This window comes from Parasteatoda tepidariorum, chromosome 3 (assembly GCF_982258835.1).
Source record: "Parasteatoda tepidariorum strain Cologne lab strain chromosome 3, Ptep-v5.0, whole genome shotgun sequence".
Lineage (NCBI taxonomy): Eukaryota > Metazoa > Arthropoda > Arachnida > Araneae > Theridiidae > Parasteatoda > Parasteatoda tepidariorum.
Genome location: NC_141757.1, coordinates 20,188,464 through 20,208,513, shown reverse-complemented (window position 1 = coordinate 20,208,513; position 20,050 = coordinate 20,188,464). Strand labels below are relative to the sequence as shown.

The 20,050-nt window shown below is 34.0% G+C and overlaps 13 non-coding genes across 13 annotated transcripts; all 13 read left to right on the top strand.

The window, feature by feature from the left end:
* Window positions 1–179: 179 nt before the first annotated feature.
* On the top strand, window positions 180–268 carry TRNAY-GUA (transfer RNA tyrosine (anticodon GUA)). Its single transcript is given in 2 exon segments — window positions 180–216; window positions 233–268. It is a non-coding gene; the product is annotated as a tRNA-Tyr (tRNA).
* Window positions 269–488: 220 nt separating this feature from the next.
* TRNAY-GUA (transfer RNA tyrosine (anticodon GUA)) lies at window positions 489–577 on the top strand. The gene is given in 2 exon segments: window positions 489–525; window positions 542–577. It is a non-coding gene; the product is annotated as a tRNA-Tyr (tRNA).
* Window positions 578–796: 219 nt separating this feature from the next.
* Window positions 797–885, top strand: TRNAH-GUG (transfer RNA histidin (anticodon GUG)). Its single transcript is given in 2 exon segments — window positions 797–833; window positions 850–885. It is a non-coding gene; the product is annotated as a tRNA-His (tRNA).
* A 220-nt stretch (window positions 886–1,105) lies between these two features.
* On the top strand, window positions 1,106–1,194 carry TRNAY-GUA (transfer RNA tyrosine (anticodon GUA)). Its single transcript is given in 2 exon segments — window positions 1,106–1,142; window positions 1,159–1,194. It is a non-coding gene; the product is annotated as a tRNA-Tyr (tRNA).
* An 838-nt stretch (window positions 1,195–2,032) lies between these two features.
* On the top strand, window positions 2,033–2,121 carry TRNAY-GUA (transfer RNA tyrosine (anticodon GUA)). The gene is given in 2 exon segments: window positions 2,033–2,069; window positions 2,086–2,121. It is a non-coding gene; the product is annotated as a tRNA-Tyr (tRNA).
* A 221-nt stretch (window positions 2,122–2,342) lies between these two features.
* On the top strand, window positions 2,343–2,431 carry TRNAY-GUA (transfer RNA tyrosine (anticodon GUA)). The gene is given in 2 exon segments: window positions 2,343–2,379; window positions 2,396–2,431. It is a non-coding gene; the product is annotated as a tRNA-Tyr (tRNA).
* Window positions 2,432–3,271: 840 nt separating this feature from the next.
* TRNAY-GUA (transfer RNA tyrosine (anticodon GUA)) lies at window positions 3,272–3,360 on the top strand. Its single transcript is given in 2 exon segments — window positions 3,272–3,308; window positions 3,325–3,360. It is a non-coding gene; the product is annotated as a tRNA-Tyr (tRNA).
* A 2,078-nt stretch (window positions 3,361–5,438) lies between these two features.
* Window positions 5,439–5,527, top strand: TRNAY-GUA (transfer RNA tyrosine (anticodon GUA)). The gene is given in 2 exon segments: window positions 5,439–5,475; window positions 5,492–5,527. It is a non-coding gene; the product is annotated as a tRNA-Tyr (tRNA).
* Window positions 5,528–9,101: 3,574 nt separating this feature from the next.
* Window positions 9,102–9,190, top strand: TRNAY-GUA (transfer RNA tyrosine (anticodon GUA)). The gene is given in 2 exon segments: window positions 9,102–9,138; window positions 9,155–9,190. It is a non-coding gene; the product is annotated as a tRNA-Tyr (tRNA).
* A 219-nt stretch (window positions 9,191–9,409) lies between these two features.
* Window positions 9,410–9,498, top strand: TRNAY-GUA (transfer RNA tyrosine (anticodon GUA)). The gene is given in 2 exon segments: window positions 9,410–9,446; window positions 9,463–9,498. It is a non-coding gene; the product is annotated as a tRNA-Tyr (tRNA).
* Window positions 9,499–9,719: 221 nt separating this feature from the next.
* On the top strand, window positions 9,720–9,808 carry TRNAY-GUA (transfer RNA tyrosine (anticodon GUA)). The gene is given in 2 exon segments: window positions 9,720–9,756; window positions 9,773–9,808. It is a non-coding gene; the product is annotated as a tRNA-Tyr (tRNA).
* A 2,324-nt stretch (window positions 9,809–12,132) lies between these two features.
* TRNAY-GUA (transfer RNA tyrosine (anticodon GUA)) lies at window positions 12,133–12,221 on the top strand. The gene is given in 2 exon segments: window positions 12,133–12,169; window positions 12,186–12,221. It is a non-coding gene; the product is annotated as a tRNA-Tyr (tRNA).
* A 219-nt stretch (window positions 12,222–12,440) lies between these two features.
* Window positions 12,441–12,529, top strand: TRNAY-GUA (transfer RNA tyrosine (anticodon GUA)). Its single transcript is given in 2 exon segments — window positions 12,441–12,477; window positions 12,494–12,529. It is a non-coding gene; the product is annotated as a tRNA-Tyr (tRNA).
* Window positions 12,530–20,050: the final 7,521 nt, after the last annotated feature.

The window sequence follows — 20,050 nt, the reverse complement described above, 5'->3', positions numbered from 1 at the left end:
ATTATTTTAAAAACATTTTATTTTTATTTTTCAATGAGAGGTTTGAAGAAGTTCTATGGTATTTCAGGAATTGTTGAGAAGTTTTCAATAGAAATTGTGTCAATTATGGAACAAAACAATATAATCTCTTCTCGAAAATGAAAGGATCGTATGAATGTTTTGATCGAACGTTGTAGCATCCGTCGATAGCTCAGTTGGCAGAGCGGTGGACTGTAGAATTGATCTCGTAGAAATCCATAGGTCGCTGGTTCGACTCCGGCTCGACGGAATAAGTTTTTTTTGAACTTGACAATAAGATTTTAAATCTGCATTATTTTAAAAACATTTTATTTTTATCTTTCAATGAGAGGTTTGAAGAAGTTCTATGGTATTTCAGGAATTGTTGAGAAGTTTTTAATAGAAATTGTGTCAATTATAGAACAAAACAATATAATCTCTTCTCGAAAATGTAAGGATCGTATGAATGTTTTGATCGAACGTTGTAGCATCCGTCGATAGCTCAGTTGGCAGAGCGGTGGACTGTAGAAGTGATCTCGTAGAAATCCATAGGTCGCTGGTTCGACTCCGGCTCGACGGAAGAAGTTTTTTTGAACTTGACAATAAGATTTTAAATCTGCATTATTTTAAAAACATTTTATTTTTATCTTTCAATGAGAGGTTTGAAGAAGTTCTATGGTATTTCAGGAATTGTTGAGAAGTTTTTAATAGAAATTGTGTCAATTATAGAACAAAACAATAGAATCTCTTCTCGAAAATGAAAGGATCGTATGAATGTTTTGATCGAACATTGTAGCATCCGTCGATAGCTCAGTTGGCAGAGCGGTGGACTGTGGAAGTGATCTCGTAGAAATCCGTAGGTCGCTTGTTCGACTCCGGCTCGACGGAAGAAGTTTTTTTTGAACTTGACAATAAGATTTTAAATCTGCATTATTTTAAAAACATTTTATTTTTATCTTTCAATGAGAGGTTTGAGGAAGTTCTATGGTATTTCAGGAATTGTTGAGAAGTTTTTAATAGAAATAGTGTCAATTATAGAACAAAACAATATAATCTCTTCTCGAAAATGAAAGGATCGTATGAATGTTTTGATCGAACGTTGTAGCATCCGTCGATAGCTCAGTTGGCAGAGCGGTGGACTGTAGAATTGATCTCGTAGAAATCCATAGGTCGCTGGTTCGACTCCGGCTCGACGGAAGAAGTTTTTTTCGAATTTGACAATAAGTTTTTAAATCTGCATTATTTTAAAAACATTTTATTTTTATCTTTCAATGAGAGGTTTGAAGAAGTTTTATGGTATTTCAGGAATTGTTGAGAAGTTTTTTAATAGAAATTGTGTCAATTATAGAACAAAACAATATAATCTCTTCTCGAAAATGAAAGGATCTTATGAATGTTTTGATCGAACGTTGTAGCATCCGTCGATAGCTCAGTTGACAGAGCGGCGGACTGTAGAATTGATCTCGTAGAAATCCATAGGTCGCTGGTTCGACTCCGGCTCGACGGAATAAGTTTTTTTTGAACTTGACAATAAGATTTTAAATCTGCATTATTTTGAAAACATTTTATTTTTATCTTTCAATGAGAGGTTTGAAGAAGTTCTATGGTATTTCAGGAATTGTTGAGAAGTTTTTAATAGAAGTTGTGTCAATTATAGAACAAAACAATATAATCTCTTCTCGAAAATGTAAGGATCTTATGAATGTTTTGATCGAACGTTGTAGCATCCGTCGATAGCTCAGTTGGCAGAGCGGTGGACTGTAGAATTGATCTCGTAGAAATCCATAGGTCGCTGGTTCGACTCCGGCTTGACGGAATAAGTTTTTTTTGAACTTGACAATAAGATTTTAAATCTGCATTATTTTAAAAACATTTTATTTTTATCTTTCAATGAGAGGTTTGAAGAAGTTCTTGGTATTTCAGGAATTGTTGAGAAGTTTTTAATAGAAATTGTGTCAATTATAGAACAAAACAATATAATCTCTTCTCGAAAATGAAAGGATCGTATGAATGTTTTGATCGAACGTTGTAGCTTCCGTCGATAGCTCAGTTGGCAGAGCGGTGGACTGTAGAAGTGATCTCGTAGAAATCCATAGGTCGCTGGTTCGACTCCGGCTCGACGGAAGAAGTTTTTTTTGAACTTGACAATAAGGTTTTAAATCTACATTATTTTAAAAACATTTTATTTTTATCTTTCAATGAGAGGTTTGAAGAAGTTCTATGGTATTTCAGGAATTGTTGAGAAGTTTTTTAATAGAAATTGTGTCAATTATAGAACAAAACAATATGATCTCTTCTCGAAAATGAAAGGATCCTAAGAATGTTTTGATCGAGCGTTGTAGCATCCGTCGATAGCTCAGTTGGCAGAGCGGTGGACTGTAGAAGCGATCTCGTGGAAATCCATAGGTCGCTGGTTCGACTCCGGCTCGACGGAATAAGTTTTTTTTGAACTTGACAATAAGATTTTAAATCTGCATTATTTTAAAAACATTTTATTTTAATCTCTTAATGAGAGGTTTGAAGAAGTTTTATGGTATTTCAGGAATTGTTGAGAAGTTTTTTAATAGAAATTGTGTCAATTATAGAACAAAACAATATAATCTCTTCTCGAAAATGTAAGGATCGTATGAATGTTTTGATCAAACGTTGTAGCATCCGTCGATAGCTCAGTTGGCAGAGCGGTGGACTGTAGAAGCGATCTCGTAGAAATCCAAAGGTCGCTGGTTCGACTACGGCTCGACGGAAGAAGTTTTTTTCGAATTTGACAATAAGATTTTAAATCTGCATTATTATAAAAACATTTTATTTTTATCTTTCAATGAGAGGTTTGAAGAAGTTTTATGGTATTTCAGGAATTGTTGAGAAGTTTTTTATAGAAATTGTGCCAATTATAGAACAAAACAATATAATCTCTTCTCGAAAATGAAAGGATCTTATGAATGTTTTGATCGAACGTTGTAGCATCCGTGGATAGCTCAGTTGGCAGAGCGGTGGACTGTAGAAGCGATCTCGTGGAAATCCATAGGTCGCTGGTTCGACTCCGGCTCGACGGAATAAGTTTTTTTTGAACTTGACAATAAGATTTTAAATCTGCATTATTTTAAAAACATTTTATTTTAATCTCTTAATGAGAGGTTTGAAGAAGTTTTATGGTATTTCAGGAATTGTTGAGAAGTTTTTTAATAGAAATTGTGTCAATTATAGAACAAAACAACATAATCTCTTCTCGAAAATGTAAGGATCGTATGAATGTTTTGATCAAACGTTGTAGCATCCGTCGATAGCTCAGTTGGCAGAGCGGTGGACTGTAGAAGCGATCTCGTAGAAATCCATAGGTCGCTGGTTCGACTCCGGCTCGACGGAAGAAGTTTTTTTCGAATTTGACAATAACATTTTAAATCTGCATTATTATAAAAACATTTTATTTTTATCTTTCAATGAGAGGTTTGAAGAAGTTTTATGGTATTTCAGGAATTGTTGAGAAGTTTTTAATAGAAATTGTGTCAATTATAGAACAAAACAATATGATCTCTTCTCGAAAATGAAAGGATCCTATGAATGTTTTGATCGAGCGTTGTAGCATTCGTCGATAGCTCAGTTGGCAGAGCGGTGGACTGTAGAAGCGATCTCGTGGAAATCCATAGGTCGCTGGTTCGACTCCGGCTCGACGGAATAAGTTTTTTTTGAACTTGACAATAAGATTTTAAATCTGCATTATTTTAAAAACATTTTATTTTAATCTCTTAATGAGAGGTTTGAAGAAGTTTTATGGTATTTCAGGAATTGTTGAGAAGTTTTTTAATAGAAATTGTGTCAATTATAGAACAAAACAATATAATCTCTTCTCGAAAATGTAAGGATCGTATGAATGTTTTGATCAAACGTTGTAGCATCCGTCGATAGCTCAGTTGGCAGAGCGGTGGACTGTAGAAGTGATCTCGTAGAAATCCAAAGGTCGCTGGTTCGACTCCGGCTCGACGGAAGAAGTTTTTTTCGAATTTGACAATAAGATTTTAAATCTGCATTATTATAAAAACATTTTATTTTTATCTTTCAATGAGAGGTTTGAAGAAGTTTTATGGTATTTCAGGAATTGTTGAGAAGTTTTTTATAGAAATTGTGCCAATTATAGAACAAAACAATATAATCTCTTCTCGAAAATGAAAGGATCGTATGAATGTTTTGATCGAACGTTGTAGCATCCGTGGATAGCTCAGTTGGCAGAGCGGTGGACTGTAGAAGCGATCTCGTGGAAATCCATAGGTCGCTGGTTCGACTCCGGCTCGACGGAATAAGTTTTTTTCGAATTTGACAATAACATTTTAAATCTGCATTATTATAAAAACATTTTATTTTTATCTTTCAATGAGAGGTTTGAAGAAGTTTTATGGTATTTCAGGAATTGTTGAGAAGTTTTTAATAGAAATTGTGCCAATTATAGAACAAAACAATATAATCTCTTCTCGAAAATGAAAGGATCGTATGAATGTTTTGATCGAACGTTGTAGCATCCGTCGATAGCTCAGTTGGCAGAGCGGTGGTCTGTAGAATTGATCTCGTAGAAATCCATAGGTCGCTGGTTCGACTCCGGCTCGACGGAATAAGTTTTTTTTTAACTTGACAATAAGATTTTAAATCTGCATTATTATAAAAACATTTTATTTGAATCTTTTAATGAGAGGTTTGAAGAAGTTTTATGGTATTTCAGGAATTGTTGAGAAGTTTTTTAATAGAAATTGTGCCAATTATAGAAGAAAACAATATAATCTCTTCTCGAAAATGTAAGGATCGTATGAATGTTTTGATCGAACGTTGTAGCATCCGTCGATAGTTCAGTTGGCAGAGCGGTGGACTGTAGAATTGATCTCGAAGAAATCCATAGGTCGTTGGTTCGACTCCGGCTCGACGGAATAAGTTTTTTTTGAACTTGACAATAAGATTTTAAATCTGCATTATTTTAAAAATATTTTATTTTTATCTTTCAATGAGAGGTTTAAAGAAGTTTTATGGTATTTCAGGAATTGTTGAGAAGTTTTTTAATAGAAATTGTGTCAATTGTAGAACAAAACAATATAATCTCTTCTCGAAAATATAAGGATCGTATGAATGTTTTGATCGAACGTTGTAGCATCCGTCGATAGCTCAGTTGGCAGAGGGTTGGACTGTAGAAGTGATCTCGTAGAAATCCATAGGTCGCTGGTTCGACTCCGGCTCGACGGAATAAGATTTTTTTGAACTTGACAATAAGATTATAAATCTGCATTATTTTAAAAACATTTTATTTTTATTTTTCAATGAGAGGTTTGAAGAAGTTTTATGGTATTTCAGGAATTGTTGAGAAGTTTTTTAATTGAAATTGTGTCAATTATAGGACAAAACAATATAATCTCTTCTCGAAAATGTAAGGATGGTATGAATGTTTTGATCGAACGTTGTAGCATCCGTCGATAGCTCAGTTGGCAGAGCGGTGGACTGTAGAAGCGATCTCGTAGAAATCCATAGGTCGCTGGTTCGACTCCGGCTCGACGGAAGAAGTTTTTTTCGAATTTGACAATGAGATTTTAAATCTGCATTATTATAAAAACATTTAATTTTTATCTTTCAATGAGAGGTTTGAAGAAGTTTTATGGTATTTCAGGAATTGTTGAGAAGTTTTTAATAGAAATTGTGTCAATTATAGAACAATACAATATAATCTCTTCTCGAAAATGAAAGGATCGTATGAATGTTTTGATCGAACGTTGTAGCATCCGTCGATAGCTCAGTTGGCAGATCGGTGGACTGTAGAATCGATCTCGTAGATATCCATAGGTCGCTGGTTCGGCTCCGGCTCGACGGAATAAGTTTTTTTTGAACTTGACAATAAGATTTTAAATCTGCATTATTTTAAAAACATTTTCTTTTAATCTTTTAATGAGAGGTTTGAAGAAGTTTTATGGTATTTCAGGAATTGTTGAGAAGTTTTTAATAGAAATTGTGCCAATTATAGAACAAAACAATATAATCTCTTCTCGAAAATGAAAGGATCTTATGAATGTTTTGATCGAACGTTGTAGCATCCGTGTATAGCTCAGTTGGCAGATCGGTGGACTGCAGAAGTGATCTCGTATAAATCCATAGGTCGCTGGTTCGACTCCGGCTCGACGGAATAAGTTTTTTTTGAACTTGACAATAAGATTTTAAATCTGCATTATTTTAAAAACATTTTATTTTTATTTTTCAATGAGAGGTTTGAAGAAGTTCTATGGTATTTCAGGAATTGTTGAGAAGTTTTCAATAGAAATTGTGTCAATTATGGAACAAAACAATATAATCTCTTCTCGAAAATGAAAGGATCGTATGAATGTTTTGATCGAACGTTGTAGCATCCGTCGATAGCTCAGTTGGCAGAGCGGTGGTCTGTAGAATTGATCTCGTAGAAATCCATAGGTCGCTGGTTCGACTCCGGCTCGACGGAATAAGTTTTTTTTGAACTTGACAATAAGATTTTAAATCTGCATTATTATAAAAACATTTTATTTGAATCTTTTAATGAGAGGTTTGAAGAAGTTTTATGGTATTTCAGGAATTGTTGAGAAGTTTTTTAATAGAAATTGTGCCAATTATAGAAGAAAACAATATAATCTCTTCTCGAAAATGTAAGGATCGTATGAATGTTTTGATCGAACGTTGTAGCATCCGTCGATAGCTCAAGGTCTGGTTTCTTAGGACAAGCGCCTTATCTGGGCGTCGGCGTGACGTCAACGTCCCGCTGACGCCAACAAAATACTGGTTTGTTAGCTCAAGGCCTGGTTTCTTAGAACTAGCGCCTTATCTGGGCGTCAGCGGAAAGTTGACGTAGAGCTGACGCCAAAAAAATACTTTTTTGTTAGCTCAGCGTGAGCTGTTGGTCCAACGCAGACATTATCTCTCATTGCGCATGCGTTAATAACGTAAACAAATATTTACTTTGAATTTATATTGATTTTGTTATTGTCGACCAGTGTTTTAGAGAGTAAATAATAACTTTGTCCAAGAAAAAACACATTATAGCTGAGCTAGTAGAAGCTGAGCTAGTGAGCTATAGCTGAGCTAGTGAGCTGAAGAGTGCTATGTTTAATGAAGAAGCTATGTTTAATATCAAAATCAAAATCTTGGCTGATTTCAATGTGCTGTTGGATGTTGTCCGCCATTGCTTCTGTGGTTAACGTCACGTTGTAATCCAACTGCAGTTGAGTTGGACGGCAATTGTAGTTCAAGATGAGCGTTCGATGAAGTATACTATCAAGCTCACAAATGGACCAATCAAAGGTGAGAGCTGATTTCCAGCTGACGGCGTCCTGTCCTAAGAAACCAGGCCTTCAGTTGGCAGAGCGGTGGTCTGTAGAAGCGATCTCGTAGAAATCCATAGGTCGCTGGTTCGACTCCGGCTCGACGGAATAAGTTTTTTTTGAACTTGACAATAAGATTTTAAATCTGCATTATTTTAAAAATATTTTATTTTTATCTTTCAATGAGAGGTTTGAAGAAGTTTTATGGTATTTCAGGAATTGTTGAGAAGTTTTTTAATAGAAATTGTGTCAATTATAGAACAAAACAATATAATCTCTTCTCGAAAATGTAAGGATCGTATGAATGTTTTGATCGAACGTTGTAGCATCCGTCGATAGCTCAGTTGGCAGAGCGGTGGACTGTAGAAGCGATCTCGTAGAAATCCATAGGTCGCTGGATCGACTCCTGCTCGACGGAATAAGTTTTTTTTTGAACTTGACAATAAGATTTTAAATCTGCATTATTTTAAAAACATTTTATTTTTAACTTTCAATGAGAGGTTTGAAGAAGTTCTATGGTATTTCAGGAATTGTTGAGAAGTTTTTAATAGAAATTGTGTCAATTATAGAACAAAACAATATAATCTCTTCTCGAAAATGAAACGATCTTATGAATGTTTTGATCGAACGTTGTAGCATCCGTCGATAGCTCAGTTGGCAGAGCGGTGGTCTGTAGAATTGATCTCGTAGAAATCCATAGGTCGCTGGTTCGACTCCGGCTCGACGGAATAAGTTTTTTTTGAACTTGACAATAAGATTTTAAATCTGCATTATTATAAAAACATTTTATTTGAATCTTTTAATGAGAGGTTTGAAGAAGTTTTATGGTATTTCAGGAATTGTTGAGAAGTTTTTTAATTTAGCATCCGTCGATAGCTCAGTTGGCAGAGCGGAGGACTGTAGAAGCGATCTCGTAGAAATCCATGGGTCGCTGGTTCGACTCCGGCTCGACGGAAGAAGTTTTTTTTTGAACTTGACAATAAGATTTTAAATCTGCATTATTTTAAAAACATTTTATTTTTATCTTTCAATGAGAGGTTTGAAGAAGTTCTATGGTATTTCAGGAATTGTTGAGAAGTTTTTAATAGAAATTGTGTCAATTATAGAACAAAATAATATAATCTCTTCTCGAAAATGAAAGGATCTTATGAATGTTTTGATCGAACGTTGTAGCATCCGTCGATAGCTCAGTTGGCAGAGCGTTGGACTGTAGAATTGATCTCGTAGAAATCCATAGGTCGCTGGTTCGACTCCGGCTCGACGGAAGAAGTTTTTTTCGAATTTGTTAATAAGATTTCAAATCTGCATTATTATAAAAACATTTTATTTTTATCTTTCAATGAGAGGTTTGAAGAAGTTTAATGGTATTTCAGGAATTGCTGAGAAGTTTTTAATAGAAATTGTGCCAATTATAGAACAAAACAATATAATCTCTTCTCGAAAATGAAAGGATTGTATGAATGTTTTGATCGAACGGTGTAGCATCCGTCGATAGCTCAGTTGGCAGAGCGGTGGACTGTAGAAATGATCTCGCAGAAATCCATAGGTCGCTGGTTCGACTCCGGATCGACGGAAGAAGTTTTTTTGAACTTGACAATAAGATTTTAAATCTGCATTATTTTAAAAACATTTTATTTTAATCTTTTAATGAGAGGTTTGAAGAAGTTTTATGGTATTCCAGGAATTGTTGAGAAGTTTTTTAATAGAAATTGTGTCAATTATAGGACAAAACAATATAATCTCTTCTCGAAAATGTAAGGATCGTATGAATGTTTTGATCGAACGTTGTAGCATCCGTCGATAGCTCAGTTGGCAGAGCGGTGGACTGTAGAAGCGATCTCGTAGAAATCCATAGGTCGCTGGTTCGACTCCGGCTCGACGGAAGAAGTTTTTTTGAACTTGACAATAAGATTTTAAATCTGCATTATTTTAAAAACATTTTATTTTTATCTTTCAATGAGAGGTTTGAAGAAGTTCTATGGTATTTCAGGAATTGTTGAGAAGTTTTTAATAGAAATTGTGTCAATTACAGAACAAAACAATATAATCTCTTCTCGAAAATGAAAGGATCTTATGAATGTTTTGATCGAACGTTGTAGCATCCGTCGATAGCTCAGTTGGCAGAGCGGTGGACTGTAGAAGTGATCTCGTAGAAATCCATAGGTCGCTGGTTCGACTCCGGCTCGACGGAATAAGTTTTTTTTGAACTTGACAATAAGATTTTAAATCTGCATTATTTTAAAAACATTTTATTTTTATCTTTCAATGAGAGGTTTGAAGAAGTTCCATGGTATTTCAGGAATTGTTGAGAAGTTTTTTAATAGAAATTGTGTCAATTATAGAACAAAACAATATAATCTCTTCTCGAAAATGAAAGGATCCTATGAATGTTTTGATCGAGCGTTGTAGCATCCGTCGATAGCTCAGTTGGCAGAGCGGTGGACTGTAGAAGTGATCTGGTAGAAATCCATAGGTCGCTGGTTCGACTCCGGCTCGACGGAATAAGTTTTTTTTGAACTTGACAATAAGATTTTAAATCTGCATTATTTTAAAAACATTTTATTTTAATCTTTTAATGAGAGGTTTGAAGAAGTTTTATGGTATTTCAGGAATTGTTGAGAAGTTTTTCAATAGAAATTGTGTCAATTATAGAACAAAACAATATAATCTCTTCTCGAAAATGTATGGATTGTATGAATGTTTTGATCGAACGTTGTAGCATTTGTCGATAGCTCAGTTGGCAGAGCGGTGGACTGTAGAAGCGATCTCGTGGAAATCCATAGGTCGCTGGTTCGACTCCGGCTCGACGGAATAAGTTTTTTTTGAACTTGACAATAAGATTTTAAATCTGCATTATTTTAAAAACATTTTATTTTTATCTTTCAATGAGAGGTTTGAAGAAGTTCTATGGTATTTCAGGAATTGTTGAGAAGTTTTCAATAGAAATTGTGTCAATTATAGAACAAAACAATATAATCTCTTTTCGAAAATGAAAGGATCCTATGAATGTTTTGATCGAGCGTTGTAGCATCCGTCGATAGCTCAGTTGGCAGAGCGGTGGACTGTAGAAGTGATCTCGTAGAATTCCATAGGCCGCTGGTTCGACTCAGGCTCGACGGAAGAAGTTGTTTTGAACTTGACAATAAGATTTTAAATCTGCATTATTTTAAAAACATTTTATTTTTATCTTTAAATGAGAGGTTTCAGGAAGTTTTATGGTATTTCAGGAATTGTTGAGAAGTTTTTAATAGAAATTGTACCAATTATAGAACAAAACAATATAATCTCTTCTCGAAAATGAAAGGATCTTATGAATGTTTTGATCGAACGTTGTAGCATCCGTCGATAGCTCAGTTGGCCGAGCGGTGGACTGTAGAATTGATCTCGTAGTAATCCATAGGTCGCTGGTTCGACTCCGGATCGACGGAATAAGGTTTTTTTGAACTTGACAATAAGATTTTAAATCTGCATTATTTTAAAAACATTTTATTTTTATCTTTCAATGAGAGGTTTGAAGAAGTTCTATGGTATTTCAGGAATTGTTGAGAAGTTTTTAATAGAAATTTTGTCAATTATAGAACAAAACAATATAATCTCTTCTCGAAAATGAAAGGATCCTATGAATGTTTTGATCGAACGTTGTAGCATTCGTCGATAGCTCAGTTGGCGGAGCGGTGGACTGTAGAAGCGATCTCGTAGAAATCCATGGGTCGCTGATTCGACTCCGGCTCGACGGAAGAAGTTTTTTTCGAATTTGACAATAAGATTTTAAATCTGCATTATTATAAAAACATTTTATTTTTATCTTTCAATGAGAGGTTTGAAGAAGTTCTATGGTATTTCAGGAATTGTTGAGACGTTTTTTAATAGAAATTGTGTCAATTATAGAACAAAACAATATAATCTCTTCTCGAAAATGAAAGGATCTTATGAATGTTTTGATCGAACGTTGTAGCATCCGTCGATAGCTCAGTTGGCCGAGCGGTGGACTGTAGAAGTGATCTCGTAGAAATCCATAGGTCGCTGGTTCGACTCCGGCTCGATGGAATAAGTCTTTTTGAACTTGACAATAAGATTTTAAATCTGCATTATTTTAAAAACATTTTATTTTAATCTTTTAATGAGAGGTTTGAAGAAGTTTTATGGTATTTCAAGAATTGTTGAGAAGTTTTTTAATAGAAATTGTACCAATTATAGAACAAAACAATATAATCTCTTCTCGAAAATGAAAGGATCTTATGAATGTTTTGATCGAACGTTGTAGCATCCGTCGATAGCTCAGTTGGCCGAACGGTGGACTGTAGAATTGATCTCGTAGTAATCCATAGGTCGCTGGTTTGACTCCGGATCGACGGAATAAGTTTTTTTTGAACTTGACAATAAGATTTTAAATCTGCATTATTTTAAAAACATTTTATTTTTATCTTTCAATGAGAGGTTTGAAGAAGTTCTATGGTATTTCAGGAATTGTTGAGAAGTTTTTAATAGAAATTGTGTCAATTATAGAACAAAACAATATAATCTCTTCTCGAAAATGAAAGGATCCTATGAATGTTTTGATCGAGCGTTGTAGCATTCGTCGATAGCTCAGTTGGCGGAGCGGTGGACTGTAGAAGCGATCTCGTAGAAATCCATGGGTCGCTGATTCGACTCCGGCTCGACGGAAGAAGTTTTTTTCGAATTTGACAATAAGATTTTAAATCTGCATTATTATAAAAACATTTTATTTTTATCTTTCAATGAGAGAAATTATAGAACAAAACAATATAATCTCTTCTCGAAAATGAAAGGATCGTATGAATGTTTTGATCGAACGTTGTAGCTTCCGTCGATAGCTCAGTTGGCAGAGCGGTGGACTGTAGAAGTGATCTCGTAGAAATCCATAGGTCGCTGGTTCGACTCCGGCTCGACGGAAGAAGTTATTTTGAACTTGACAATAAGATTTTAAATCTGCATTATTATAAAAACATTTTATTTTTATCTTTTAATGAGTGGTTTGAGGAAGTTTTATGGTATTTCAGGAATTGTTGAGAAGTTTTTAATAGAAATTGTACCAATTATAGAACAAAACAATATAATCTCTTCTCGAAAATGAAAGGATCTTATGAATGTTTTGATCGAGCGTTGTAGCATCCGTCGATAGCTCAGTTGGCAGAGCGGTGGACTGTAGAAGTGATCTCGTAGAAATCCATAGGTCGCTGGTTCGACTCCGGCTCGACGGAATAAGTTTTTTTTGAACTTGACAATAAGATTTTAAATCTGCATTATTTTAAAAACATTTTATTTTTATCTTTCAATGAGAGGTTTGAAGAAGTTTTATGGTATTTCAGGAATTGTTGAGAAGTTTTTAAATAGAAATTGTGTCAATTATAGAACAAAACAATATAATCTCTTCTCGAAAATGTATGGATTGTATGAATGTTTTGATCGAACGTTGTAGCATTTGTCGATAGCTCAGTTGGCAGAGCGGTGGACTGTAGAAGCGATCTCGTGGAAATCCATAGGTCGCTGGTTCGACTCCGGCTCGACGGAATAAGTTTTTTTTGAACTTGACAATAAGATTTTAAATCTGCATTATTTTAAAAACATTTTATTTTTATCTTTCAATGAGAGGTTTGAAGAAGTTCTATGGTATTTCAGGAATTGTTGAGAAGTTTTTAATAGAAATTGTGTCAATTATAGAACAAAACAATATAATCTCTTCTCGAAAATGAAAGGATCGTATGAATGTTTTGATCGAACGTTGTAGCATCCGTCGATAACTCAGTTGGCAGAGCGGTGGACTGTAGAAGTGATCTCGTAGAAATCCGTAGGTCGCTGGCTCGTCTCCGGCTCGACGGAAGAAGTTTTTTTGAACTTGACAATAAGATTTTAAATCTGCATTATTTTAAAAACATTTTATTTTTATCTTTCAATGAGAGGTTTGAAGAAGTTCTATGGTATTTCAGGAATTGTTGAGAAGTTTTTAATAGAAATTGTGTCAATTATAGAACAAAACAATATAATCTCTTCTCGAAAATGAAAGGATCGTATGAATGTTTTGATCGAACGTTGTAGCATCCGTCGATAGCTCAGTTGGCAGAGCGGTGGACTGTAGAAGTGATCTCGTTGAAATCCATAGGTCGCTGGTTCGACGTTTTTTTTCGAATTTGACTGTAAGATTTTCCATCCGGATTGGTTCTCTAAACTTGGCATAGCAACTATACATAAACAAGTAATAAATCTAATTCAAATAAAAGACGATAGAATTATATTTTAACAAATTTAATGTGTGTTACAGCTCTGCATTTAATTAACTTTACGTTAATTAACAATCTAACTAATGTGGAGAAACTTAGCTGAACTTTAATGCACCATTTTGCTTATAAACAATCAGCTGGCGCTTACGTCATAGATCACAAGTGTTGGTACTTGTGATCTTCTTCTTTAAGTGCAAGTACCCAAATTTAAAAAAAATATTTAAATATTGTTGCATGAAATATAATGTTCTTTAACGAAATTTCATACCATGTAAGATAGGAAGCAAGAAATTTCGAAAATCCTCACACCAAGGATTATGTTTCACGTTTGGCATCTGTCCTTTACATCTCATCCCATTCTAAATTTGTGTCAAGAAGATTAGTACGAGCACCGACGGCACGCTTTGGCCTTTCTCTATAGATTCCGCGGAATAAAGCTAATGAAATCTCACTCGATTTTGATTAGTCATTCTCATCAATTCGCAACGGATATCTAAACGACATTTAAGGAGGACATGTCAGGGGGTGGATGATGAAAAGAGATGATCCTGAGATTTTAAAATCTTCGCGCATGAAGAAACTCTAAATGAAGCGAAAAGTGGGAGCGAACGTGAAGGAATTAGTGAAAAGAATAACACCTTTTTTATAAAGATGTTTCGGAACAAAATGCACATCCAGAAAGAAAAAAAAAAAAGAATTCTAAAAATCACGGATGTGTAACGGTGCTATGTAAAACGTTATCTCAGATAATAACTCATCTTTAGCGCGCCAATACTTTTTGTAGAATGTAAGTATTACTTGCTTTTTTATTTCACCCCAATAATAATAATACTAGAAAAAGCAATTATTTTTGTTAAAGAGGGAAAAAACAGCGTTAAGCTGTTTTGGAAATAGATGTGTTACTGCTATGAAAATGACCTCGACCTTTTTTTTAAAGTTCTTAAGTAATTTTTAACTGAAAAGTCTTATTTTAACGATCTTTTTCCCAAAATTGAATTATTAAATGGAAACAAAATAAAGAATGTGCTAAAAATAAAGTATGTTTCTGTACGGTAAATTTATTTTACTGGTTTTCAATTTATTTTATTTTATAACCGCCGACCCAATTTTTGGGTTTACTACTGCTAATGTTCAACTATGTAGACTTGTAATTTTGAACCCAATCCAGAAGACAAAGGAAATCCTCGATCAAGTATTGGGAGAAATTTGCTTTCGTGGAGGACTTTGTGATGGAACTAACCAACATTTGCGCTACACGGAGAAGAAGACCACGAGAACCTCCCACGGTTTTCCTGACGGCAAGGGGACTCTAACCCATAATCCGTCTACCACTGAGTATATTTCACGTCAGTACTGTGTTCGTTGCGAGTCGGGTGCAGAATTCGTATCGACCAGCTATGGCTGGTATTCGAACCCAGTTCATCTCATTGGAGGGTGAACCCTCTATCGTGATAGTAACCTTGCACGCTAGTTTACCATAGTAGACCATAGTTTACCGTAGTATGATACACTCTTAAAAACTCGCTCTACTCTGTAGGGGAGAGTGGGGTCAATTGTAACAGGGTACGATTGTAACAGAGCAAAAATTTCGAGTATCGGGTTCTAGATTTGGTTCCTAGGTGGCGCACAAGGTGTATTTAATAAATCTACATATACACCCCTGACGGCAACCAGTTTTATGTACTTTTGAAAGAGTTACATCACAAAAGATATTTTCACGCCCCGAAAGTACTTTTTTTGATATTAGAATATTATATTGTAACAAAGTAATTTTGTTTAAACAAATAAAAATTAGTAACCGAATATGTAAGTGGACACCTTAATTAACATTTCAATAAAAAAAATTAGTTCTGCTAATTAACTAGCATTGTTTTTAACAAATGAAGCTGAAATGGCGTCTTGGGGACAATTGTAACAGTAAGTAAAGGGACGAATGTAACAGCTGAAAATAAATAATCTTATGTTTACAAACCATTACTTAACTCTTTAAGAACCACCCATAGTTTCCTATATCATTTATATTATGTTGCATGTACATTATTTTATTTGTCACCTTTCACAGCATAAATTAAAATTTTTAACCCCTTAAAGTTAAAAGTTTAACCCTTTAGGTCTCTGCTCATTATTATTTTTACTCCTAAAATATCACTACTATTTTGATCAATAAAAAAATATATCACAACTATGATAATATGCATAGTTAACTATGTTTCAGTTGAATTTATGAACTGTTACAATTGACCCCGTAAGTGGGGACAATTGTAACAAGTGCACGACTGTCGAAAATTGTTAATAACTAATATAATAACATTTAAAATCAGGTATTTATTTATTTTTCTAGTAGAGGATAGTCTACTTTACTCGTCTGTCAATTAATGCTAATAATATATAGGATTTTTTGTTAGTTAAAAATAGTTAAGTAAAAAATGTTACAATTGACCCCACTCTCCCCTACTCATAGAAATTTTGAAATAAGGTGAACCCATATATTAATAGGTTAGAGTTCTAGTGTAAGTAAAAGTGAAAAAATTATGGTTTATTTAAATTTTATCTGACACTACTTTTTAAGTTGACTGCCTTTTAAAGTGATAAAAATTATTAATTTTCATTGAATTCAAATGCGTGTATTTGGAATACGTCGACTCAGAGATCACTGACGTTCTTTTGAAATTATGATATTTCAAATATTCATTACAATATTTCATTTCTCTTGGAATCTCACAGTGAACTGGAAAAAACCGGATAAAGCATTCGAGGAACAATCGCCGCATAAAACGAAACCGAAATAAGCACTAAAAAAGCATAACAAAGTGCTATTACTCGATTTTTAAAAATTAATTAATATCTAAGGATTGATTTAAAGCTTACGGAAAAGAACTATCCTTACTTCATACTGATAAACAAAATGATTGGTACTCTAAATTAATTCTAAAACTGTTCTTAATTTCAATAATTACTCTTATTATATCATGTTACAGTAGTAGGTATAAATAATACTTTCTCAACTTGATATTTTTAAGCAATTTTATCATATTAAATATTTCGTTATTTTTATTAATATTTTTAACTTATCAAAAGATAAGTGACTGAGAGACTATTGTTAATTGAAACATTATTTGTCACAATATTATCATATATAACTGCATTAAAAATATATAAATATTGCAAGTTATTTTCAGTGAGCCGTGATGGCTCAGGGGATACAGCGTTCGCCTTCCAATGAGGTGAACCGGGTTCGAATCCCAGCGATGGCTTGTCGATACAAACTTCCGCATTCGGCTTGCACCGACCTCAGTGCTGACGTAAAATATCCTCAGTAGTAGACGGATAATGGGTTAGAGTCTCCTTGCCGCGAGGCTAACCGTAGGAAAATATCCTGGTTTTTCTCTCCATATAACCCAAATGCGGGTTAATTCCATCAAAAAGTCCTCCACGAAAGCAAATTTCTCAAAATCCTTGGTGCAGGAGTTTTCTTGTCTTCTGAATTTTGTTCAAAATTACAAGGTTACGGAATTGAACATTAGTAGTCGTAAACCCAAAATTGTGTGAACTGTTCAACGACGCTTATAAAATGTGACGAAAATAAAAGTTATTTTCAGTCTACTAAAATTAAATTTTGTATTAGGATTGTTTTTTCTTCTGAAAAAAAAAAAAATCTGAATTATTTTGTATAATTATTTGAAAGTACTAAATTAGGCTTTAACCGCATGGATCGAATCGAATATTAAATTTATGTAATATCTAATAAGGTACTTTTTTATTTTATTTTTTTATTTTACCATTTTTATATATATATATATATATATATATATCCGTCGTTGAACAGCTGACCCAATTTCGGATTTACGACTATTAAAGTTCAACTTCTTAGCCTTGTAATTTTGAACCAATTCAGAAGACAAAGAAACTCCTGGATCAGTACCCCCAGAGGTATGATTTGTTATGGAACATGGAGGACTTAACTCGACAGATTTAACGTGCATAAGTCACCATTTACTACACTGGGAGTCTTCAGCCGGCGGGGATCGAACCCACGAACTCTTTGTCATGGGCTCAGTGCCCTACCAACCAGGCTATCCCGGCACGGTACTTGTTTTTTTTTTAAATTTTATTTTATAACCGTCGTTGAACAGCCAACCCAATAGGTACTTTGTTTTGGGCTTTTCGGTTGAATCGACACAAACATTAAATTTGGTACTAATGATTTTCGTGCAAAACGAATGCATTTGGTAGGTTAAATAGGCACAATCATTGAACTTTATACCAATGATTTTCGTGTAAGACGAATATGTTTGGTTAGTCGAATCGGCACAATCGTTGAAAATACAAATGCTTTTTGTGTAAGATGAATGTATTTGATTGGTTGAATGAACACAACTATTAAAGTTAATTCTTATAAGGATTAATATTGATTCATAAAGGATTTTCGGTTAAAACAAATGTGTTTAGTGGAATAGGCATAAATATGAAAGTTAAACTGTATCAACTTCGTGAAAAGTAATGCTTGTTTGGTCAAATACGCACAAACATTAAAGTTAACTAATTTTTAACATTTTAGGCAGCTTTTTCTGATAGAATAATTTGATTGCAATAATGACAGTTGAAAAAAGATTTTTAAAAATTCTTATTATTATTTTTTTACGATTAAAATCAATAACTGCAAGAAAATTTAGATTAACATATTTATAGAAACAAATTGATAAAAAAAAATAAGTTTTTTTTTTTTTTTTTCAATCTTGGAAACGCAATCTCTAATTTTTATATCAAGTAACCCAATACTATCCAAATGATATGGGAAGATTTTTTCTACGGCAACAAAATATTATTGGTTGCTCACTTCGATAAATAGGCACTCCAAAAACTACAAAGGCTAACATCTTTCTGCAAAAGACTTAAAAGTGGGGAATATATTATTCTCGAATGGTTTATGATGCCGAAGTAAGAGGTCTCATTTTACACCACATATGGTTTGAAGAGTTTTGACTCCAAAATGGCCACACCTCCACACCTCGTTTCCACATTCTGCACCAACGAAGCACCGAAAAATAATTCAATATTCTATATTACACCCGATTTAGCACGCTACGGTCCCTTCTTTGCTGGCTTGATTTACAAGTGGGGTACTTGGGCAATCGGTGGACCAACCACCGACATAAAGGAAGAGCGGAAAAGAAATTGCTTCAAATCACGCGTCATCACATTAACAATAGCCGAGTGTGGAGGGAATCTTTTCATCTTACGGAAGAATGGAAATTGTTCCATGGTTCCAAGCTGATGCTGAAATCGTTTGCAATAAATTTTTACACTTTTGTATTACATTTTTACTCTAAAACGTTTTATAGCTCGTTCTCAAATTTCTCTTGCCGGTAACTTAAATGCACCCTATCTGAAACTTTGCTTACAACGATAGTAGACTGACGATAGTTTGTTTGTAGCTACTGTTAAAATAGATTTTTTTTTTTTGTTCAGTATGAAACTGTGAAAGTTCTGCGGAATTCAAGTTTACTATAAAAAAATTGCACAAAAGTTTGTAATCACAACCGGCTGTTGACACCACTAATTATTAATTGTTAACTCTACAAAAAATAGCCAATAAAAAAATACGTAAGTGTAAATTTTCATGGCTAGCCTTGTTTTTAAACAAAAATTTTTGAAATTTTCTTTTGTTGCAAGATATTTCGCATAAGAACGTGTACCCCCGCTAAACTGTTCCCGTACCCCTGGGGGTACGCGTACCACACTTTGGGAAACACTGCCCTAAGGCACCACGGCTCCATATTATAGTATTTTTTATAACCGTGTTGAACACCCGACCCAATTTTCTGGATTTACGACTGCTAATGTTCAACTCCGTAGTTTTGTAATTTCGGACCCAATCCAGAAGAAAAGGGAGCTTCTGGATATAGCATTAAGAGAAATTTGCCTTCGTGGAGAACTTTTTGATGGAACTAACTCGCATTTGCGTTACATGGGAAATAAAACCATGAAAACCTCCCACGGTTAGCTTAACGGCAAGGAGATTCTAATCCAAGATCCGTTTACTACTGAGGATATTTTATGTCACAACTGTGGTCGAAGCAAGCCGGATGCGTATAGATTAGCCATCGCTGGGATTCGAATCCGGTTTACAAACGCAAAAAATGCATTTTAGTAAATATTCATTATTCATTATTATTAAATATTCATTATTATTAAATAACTTTCGAAAAAATTTTGAATCGTAAGGTATTTTTGCATCATTTTAAAGTATGTAGTTTTACATGGTAAAATACCAACCTTAAGCGAAATCAGTTGAATAGTTCCTGAGAAATCGTGAAAAGTCGTATAGTTAAAATTTGATTTCTCAGAAACTATTAAGCCGATTGCGCTCAAATTTTGGATTTTACCATGTAAAATTATATTCTTTAAGATAAGGCAAAGTTTTGTATACATTACAATTCAAAAAAAAAAAAAAAAAAAAAAAAACAATTTTTAAAACCATTAAAAAAAAAAATTATAACTAAA